This window comes from Eriocheir sinensis, chromosome 53 (genome assembly GCF_024679095.1).
Source record: "Eriocheir sinensis breed Jianghai 21 chromosome 53, ASM2467909v1, whole genome shotgun sequence".
In the NCBI taxonomy this organism is placed as follows: Eukaryota; Metazoa; Arthropoda; class Malacostraca; order Decapoda; family Varunidae; genus Eriocheir; species Eriocheir sinensis.
The window spans coordinates 1-7500 of NC_066561.1; positions in this window are offsets into that span (position 1 = coordinate 1).

Consider the following 7500-nt stretch of genomic DNA (forward strand, 5'->3'; position numbering starts at 1 on the left):
AGCGACACAGTAGTTGGTTTCAGGGTGATACTTAAGAAACTGTTACCTGAATATTAAATGGAGGTGATGAAAATACGAAGATAGTCCAATATAAATTTAATGTAAGGTAAGAAACAACAATATTAACAACACCTGGGTAGCAAGGGGAGAGAATTACGTTATTTTACCTTGCAGACCTTATACGTTTAAATCAAGTGGTTGGTGTGAAGGCCACAATAAAGTGTTCAATACGAGCATGGAAATAAATAAGATATTACACAAAACTGAAGATTAAACTAAAGACAAAAATGACACAAGGATAATAATGAGAAATGAAAGCACAAGAAACCCAATAATGACACATAACAATAATAGATACAACCACCACCAATGAACAAAATGGATGATAAATCATTGAGCGAATGGACAGTCGAAAAGATAAGATGGACATGTGAAAATGATGAGAAGATATGAGAAAAATAGTATTGCCCACTCTATAGTTCACTGGTCACTTTGGTAAGGGTTAATGACTCACTGACTCGGTTGATGATGTGAGAGTTGTTGTTGCTAGCCGAACCCCAGGATGAGCACACTTGGCCTTTGAGAGATGAGACCAACTCTCACACTTTTGTGGAGGTTTGACACGTTCTAGAAATAGTCATGCCATTGATAAGCCTGGTGTTTTGCCGAAGCTACTAGGGAGCAACAGGTACAATAATTGATAATTCAGCAGGTTACAGAGAGATAGTCTGGTTGGTAGTAATACCTCCTGAAGACGCACACCACTGTTGATTTGTGGCTGTAGTGTAGTCGTTGCTGCCCAGTGGAGTCGTAGTGGCTGGGACTCCTCTGGGCTCGCCGAGTTTTGATGCGAGATAGGGCGTCAGATGATGTTCTCCCTCCCCGGGCGGTTGGCACGCTGTAGGCTGGAAAAACAGGACCATCTGAGAAGCCGCTGATTGGCAAACTGCTGTGACATAGCGCCAATGGATGTGGTTCGTAGACTCTGGAGTGGTTCTGGAGCAGGCTGTATGTAGTATTCGAATTTCTGGATTGCTGAGACGATGGCCAGTGGGAGCTCTTTCTCAATGGTGCTGTATCTTCTCTCCAGGATGGGTATTAAGTTTTGCTGGAGGTGACGCCACTGGATGAAGCATACCTCCACACTCTGCAGTAATACAGCACCAAGAGCGGCATCACCTGGCATCAGTCTGCAGGGCAATACAAGTCTGGGGCGATGAGTACAGGACCCTGGGCCGAAGGAAGTTCTTGAGTTGGTCGAAGGCGGCCTGGCAATCCTTCTGTCCACAAGTAGTGTATGGCTCCACGGCCAGAGCCGTGTGGGGAAGATGGTGGTACGGCCGCGAAGTAGGAACCTCCTGTAATACCCTGCCATGCCCAGAAAGCGCCGCAGGCGTTTGCACCTTCCGGTGGGGGCAGGGGTATTCGCGACGGCAGAGATGTTGGCTTCATACAGGTCGTACTCTGCCATTGCTTTACCACGTGTGGCCACAGCGTACGTCACCGTTGCTCGGCCGAAGGTAGTCTCAGCCAGCTTCACGGTGAAGTGGGCTGCCTACAAGCCTTGTCTGTACACCCTGAGTCTCGTAAGGCAGCTGCTCCCAATGCTCTGTAAAAATTAGAATGTCGTCTGGGTAAACGGACGCCAATAAGATCCTGTAACAGATAATCCATGGCTCTCTGGAAGGTTGAAGGGGCATTCCTCATGTCCCAAAAGGCATTGGCATTATATTGGTAGAGCCCTGGTAAAGGAAAGCGATGAAAGCGGGATATCTCTTTGTGCTCTCTCTGAGTGGAATTTGATGGCCAGCCCTGGCAATAAATCCCCAGCTTTGTTATATATCTGGACCTTCCCACCTCATCGATCAAGTCGTCTATCCGTGGCAGGGGGTAGGCGTCTGGGACTGTCACAGCGTTGACCCGCAGGTAGTCGGTGCAAAGAGACGCAGCTGTCCATCTTCCTTGGGGATTATACAAGCATTGACACTGAGACTGGGTTCGCCAGCCCGTGCTGAGTAGATAGTCTGACCTCTTGCTCTCTGTCTGGTCACAAGTTTCCTGGGCCTTATGCGATATGGAGGGTGACGAAGAGGAGGTATGAAGGCTTGATCATGAGAGGAGTATGTTACACGGCTTCATGATCATTGAACACATTAAACTGGTGAAGAGATGGATAGGATGTCTTTGATTGAGAGGATGAGAGATGATAGACAGGTAATTAGTGGATGGGTTACATAATATGGATGAATTATTTGTCCTTCTGCATAGTGGTGGTGGTTTCTAACTAGGCCAAACATACAGGTCTCTCTGGTGAGCCAGGTGCAAGGCTGTGCTCTAGTTTATATAATTTAAAGTAAGTTAATGTGTGTATTTTCTGGGTACTTTTCCGGCGGTTAGGAGTGTCTATAATGTAATTTTGTTCGTACTGATCTTCTCATTGACTGTATAGGGACCATGGTATTTAGTTTGCAGGGGTGATCCTGGGACTGGAATAAAGACAAGGACTTTATCACCTGGTTTGAACTCTCTAACTTTAGCTTTAGTGTCAAATTGATTCTTAATTTCTCCTTGAGTTTGTTTGAGGTTGTCACTGTCAAACGAGCGAACTGTGGTAAGCGTGTCATTATGTATAACTAAATACAGGGTGAAAGAGACAAGTTTGTTTGAGGTGTTATTAAGCAATTGGTCCTTGATGACTTTAATGTGACCTCTTACCTTATGTCCATACAGAAACTCAAAGGTGTATAATCCAAGGTACTCTATAGCGGACTCTCTTATGGCAAACAATACGTAAGGTAGAGCCTCGTCCCAGTCCTGGTCCTGATCGTGACAAAATTTACGAAGAGCCTTCAGTGTTTGGTGACATCTTTCTAAAGCTCCCTGTGACTGTGGATGGTACGCCGTAGATAAAGTTTGTGTGATGCCAAGCTCGGTGAGAACTGCCGTGAAGAGATCGCTCGTGAAATTAGTGCCACGGTCACTCTGAATCTCCCTGGGGATGCCAAAAGTGGTAAACAAGTGTGTAAGTTTGGATACAACAGTTTTGGCAGAGATGTTTTTGATAGGGAAACCTTCTGGGTAACGGGTGGTAGGGCACATGACAGTGAGGATGTATTGGTTACCTTTCTTTGTTTTGGGTAATGGGCCCACGATGTCAATGATGATTTTTGAGAATGGTTCTTCAGGCACCTGGATGGGCTGAAGAGGATAAGGAGGGATATTCTGGTTGGGTTTCCCCATTACCTGGCAAGTGTGGCAAGAATTAACAAATGAGGCAACATCCTTCCTAAGACCGGGCCAATAAATTAAGTAGCTTCTCTATTTTCCTGATCCCATGATGGCCGGCTAGGTTCCATGAGCGATCTCCATCACTGGCTCTCTTAAGGTGACGGGTAGGACTACTTGATGGAGCTCAGCCGTGGCATCATCTAAAAGTTGAGGTGGTTTATACAATCTCACAAGAATTTTATCCTGGTAATAGAAAGAAGGTGAGGAAGTGATCTGGTCTTTAGGTATAGCTTGGGTATGAAATCGAGACAGGGTGGTATCGTCTTTTTGAGCCTCAGCAAGTAAGTGGTCAGTGAATACCTTACCAACCCCAACGTGAGGCGTAGGATGGAGGGTGGTTGGTAAGGGCTGAGGTGGCTCTGGAGCAGCGGCAACAGACTGTGCTCAGTGACTGCACATTCAGGAAAAATGTTAGGCTGCTTCTTTTCCATGTCAGCTGTAGGGTTGTAATGCAATGGGGAGACATTAGTTATGATAGGTGGAACGACTAGTCCCCCAGCCAGATCATTAGCCAACAGGAAATTAGCATTAGGGATAGGAAGAGAATTATCCTCACTGACAGCAATGGTAACTGCTCCCACAACCAACGGACAGTTTAAGTGCACCCTAGCCAGAGGTATGGGAAAGGTTTGATGAAAATCTTTATGAGTACCTTCTCCCCGTGTACTGCTCAATCCCCAAGAGCGGATTTTAAAATGATAGATTGGGCAGAGGCAGTATCCGCATAATCTGGAGAGGGTGCCCTTCAGAGGCCGTGTTGAGAGCCACAGTACCTTGAGACCTGAAGGGTTGAAAAGGGTCAGTGGGAGGAAGTACTGAAGGAGTGTTGAGAGAGGCGACTGGTTTAGAGAATGTAGAGGTCTTTGCTACTTTACACCTAGGATCAGGACAATTCTTTATGAGATGGCCCACCTTTTTACAAAAACTGCAAGAGAGAAAAGACTTGGCTACCACTACTCTCTGCGGGTTTTACATCCTTACTATAGCTTGCACCTGACTTACCCCACAGGCTGAAGTTTCTTGTCTCCTGAGGGCATAGAGCGATGTATTAGTGAAAGACATCCGCCAATTTGGCGGCTTTAAGAGTTCAGTCTCATCCTTATCAGTGATGTGCAACATGATTGAGTATAGTATCTTCCTTTTGAATTCCTCTAGAGCTACAAGGTTTACCAGATCGTCATATGTGGTTACAGCTGCCGACTTAAGCCAGTGTCTCAAAGCTCGGAGTTTCTCTGATGCAAACTCCAAGTATGTTTGACCAGATGTCTTGTTCATGTTGCGGAAGGTTTGTCGATATCTCTGTGGTGACTGCATAAGCTGGTAAATAGCGCTTTTTACTACCTCGTAATCTGAGTTGTCTTCGATATTGTCTAGGACTGCCAAGGCCTTACCGTTGAGTTTGGGCGACTAGCCATGTCCAGTCCTCCTTAGGTAGATCGAAGTGAATGGCAGAGGATTCGAATTCCCGAAAGAATTCTTCTGGATCGTACTCCGAGAATGGAGGAATCAGAGGCAGGAATTTGGTTATCTGCAACCTATTAGGGGTGCGCGTCACCCCGTCTGAGGACTGCAGCTGAAGCACGCTGAGTTGATGTTCACGTTCCCGTGCTTTACTTTCTTCATTTCGTTCGTGTTCAAGTGCTTTGCTTCTTTTCATATTCTAGCTTCATCTGGAGTGCCTGCATTTTCACCTCTCTATCTCTAGGGCGATTGCGGGGTTTGCAGAACCCAAAGAGGTAGGGCTTTCCATGAGGTGGTCAGCCTCCTCCTCAGGGTCACCCAGATGAGCTAGAATAGGACATCAACTCAGGTTTTCTTGTTTGACTAGTGAAGGGAATATTATAGTTTGTAGCAATATATTTAAGTTGTTCCACAGTTACAGTTGCTGTTTCGTTCCTCCACAGAGGATTACTGACAAACTCTTCTACGTTGAACACCATTTTGATTGATGTACAAGTCGATTTAACGGTTGTACGAAAGTTGTTAGTAACCACTAATGGTTAAAAGTGATGCTTGGAATGTGACATAGTAATCTCTGAACTATTAACTAGTTCACAATCCTGGCATGAGATTAATTGATAGGGAGCGACCCTGAAGAGATAACACTTCGACGAAGATAACGAGCCAGTGGAGAATGACCAGAATGCAATACCCACATCTGCAAACAGGATCTGGCATTAAGTACTCGTTTGAGTTGAGCTGGTCAAGTTATGAGTCGAGTAAGTATTGAATTGATTCGGAACGTCAGTGGTTCCTAAAGAAAATGAGTCTCGTAGGCTATGGGGAGAAAGTGTCTCACAGGAAAGATTCGAACAGAGCAAAACGTAATTAAGAGTATGAGGAACTGATAAAGTCTCCACGCTAGGCCTTTGCGTGGTTAGTTATTAAAGGCACAGTCAATCCCTACACTCAATCACGTTGCACATGAAACAGCACCAACAAACACAGTGACACAGTGATTACAAAAGTAATAGGAGTGATACTAGGGGTGAACGAACATACATGAAACAATAAATGATTAGCGAAGATGAAGTGGTGGAAAATAACAATGAATTAGTTATAATAATCCACTACATATGAATCCCGGACAGGCCCCCAATAATGTTACGAGCGACACAGTAGTTTTGTCTAGGGTGATAATTTAAGAAACTGGTTACCCGAACATTAAATGAGGTGATGAAAATACGAAGATAGTCCTTAACATAAATTTAATGTATAAGTAAGAAACAACAATATTAACAACACCTGTAGCAAGTGAGAGTAATTACGTTACTTGCTCTTAAGACCTTATGGTCGTTTAAATCAAGTAAATGGTGTGAAGGTCATTAAGCACAAAATAGTTCAATACGAGTATGGAAAATAACAAGATAATATACCAAAACGAAGATTAAACCAAAGACAAAATGACACACAGATAACAATGAGAAAATGAAAGCACAAGAAACCCACACAATGACACACAATAATAATAGATAATAATAACCACCACCAATGAATAAATGGATGATAATCACTGATGAATGAATGAATGAAAAGATAAGATGGACACAGAAATGATGAGATAGGAGAAAAATAGTATTGTTCACCTCCTATAGTTCACTGGTCACTTTGTAAGTGGTTACTGACTCACTGACTCGGCTGATGACGTGAGAGTTGTTGTTGCTGCTAGCCGAACCCTCAGGAGATAAGTACACTTTGGCCTTTGAGATGAGACTAACTCTCACACTTTGTGGAGGTTTCGACAATGCCTCTGAAATAGCCCAAGGCTATTTGATAAGCCTAAAGCCTTAGCCGAAGCTAGCTCAGGGAGCAACAGGTACAATAATTGATAATTCAGTAGTTAGCAACAGAGATAGTCTGGTTGCAGTAATAATATATATATATATAATATATATATATATATATATATATATATATATATATATATCATCGTATATATATATATATATATATATATATATATATATATATATATATATATATATATATATATATATATATATATATATATATATATATATATATATATATATATATATATATATATATATATATATATATATATATATATATATATATATATATATATATATATATATATATATATATATATATATATATATATTTATTTATTAATTTATTTATTTATACGTATTTACATTATTTAAAGTGTTTTTTGCATATATATTTTATTACAAATTTATACTATTTTATGTGTATTAGTATATATATTTTGATACAAATTTACATTATTTTATGTTTATTTTGTAAATTTATTTTCATACAAATTAAAAAAATTTATGTGCATTTTTGTACATATATTCTTATAGAAATTTGCGTTATTTCATGTCTATTTTATATATTTTTTTTCAAACAAATTTACATTATTTTATTTTTGTTTTGTTTATTTATTTTGATACGAATTTACATTATTATGTTTGTTTTTTGTATTAATTTTTTATAGGTATTTACATTATTTAATGTTTATTTTGTTTATATATTTTATACAAATTTACGTTATTTTATGTGTATTTGTTGAAATATTTTGATACAAATTTACATTATTTTATGTATTTTGTATATATATTTCAAAACAAATTTAGCTTATTTTATGTGTAATTTGCATCTATTTTCATAGAAATTTTAATTATTTTGTGTATTTTTGCATATAGTTCTACACAAATTGACGTTATTTTATATGTATTTAGTATA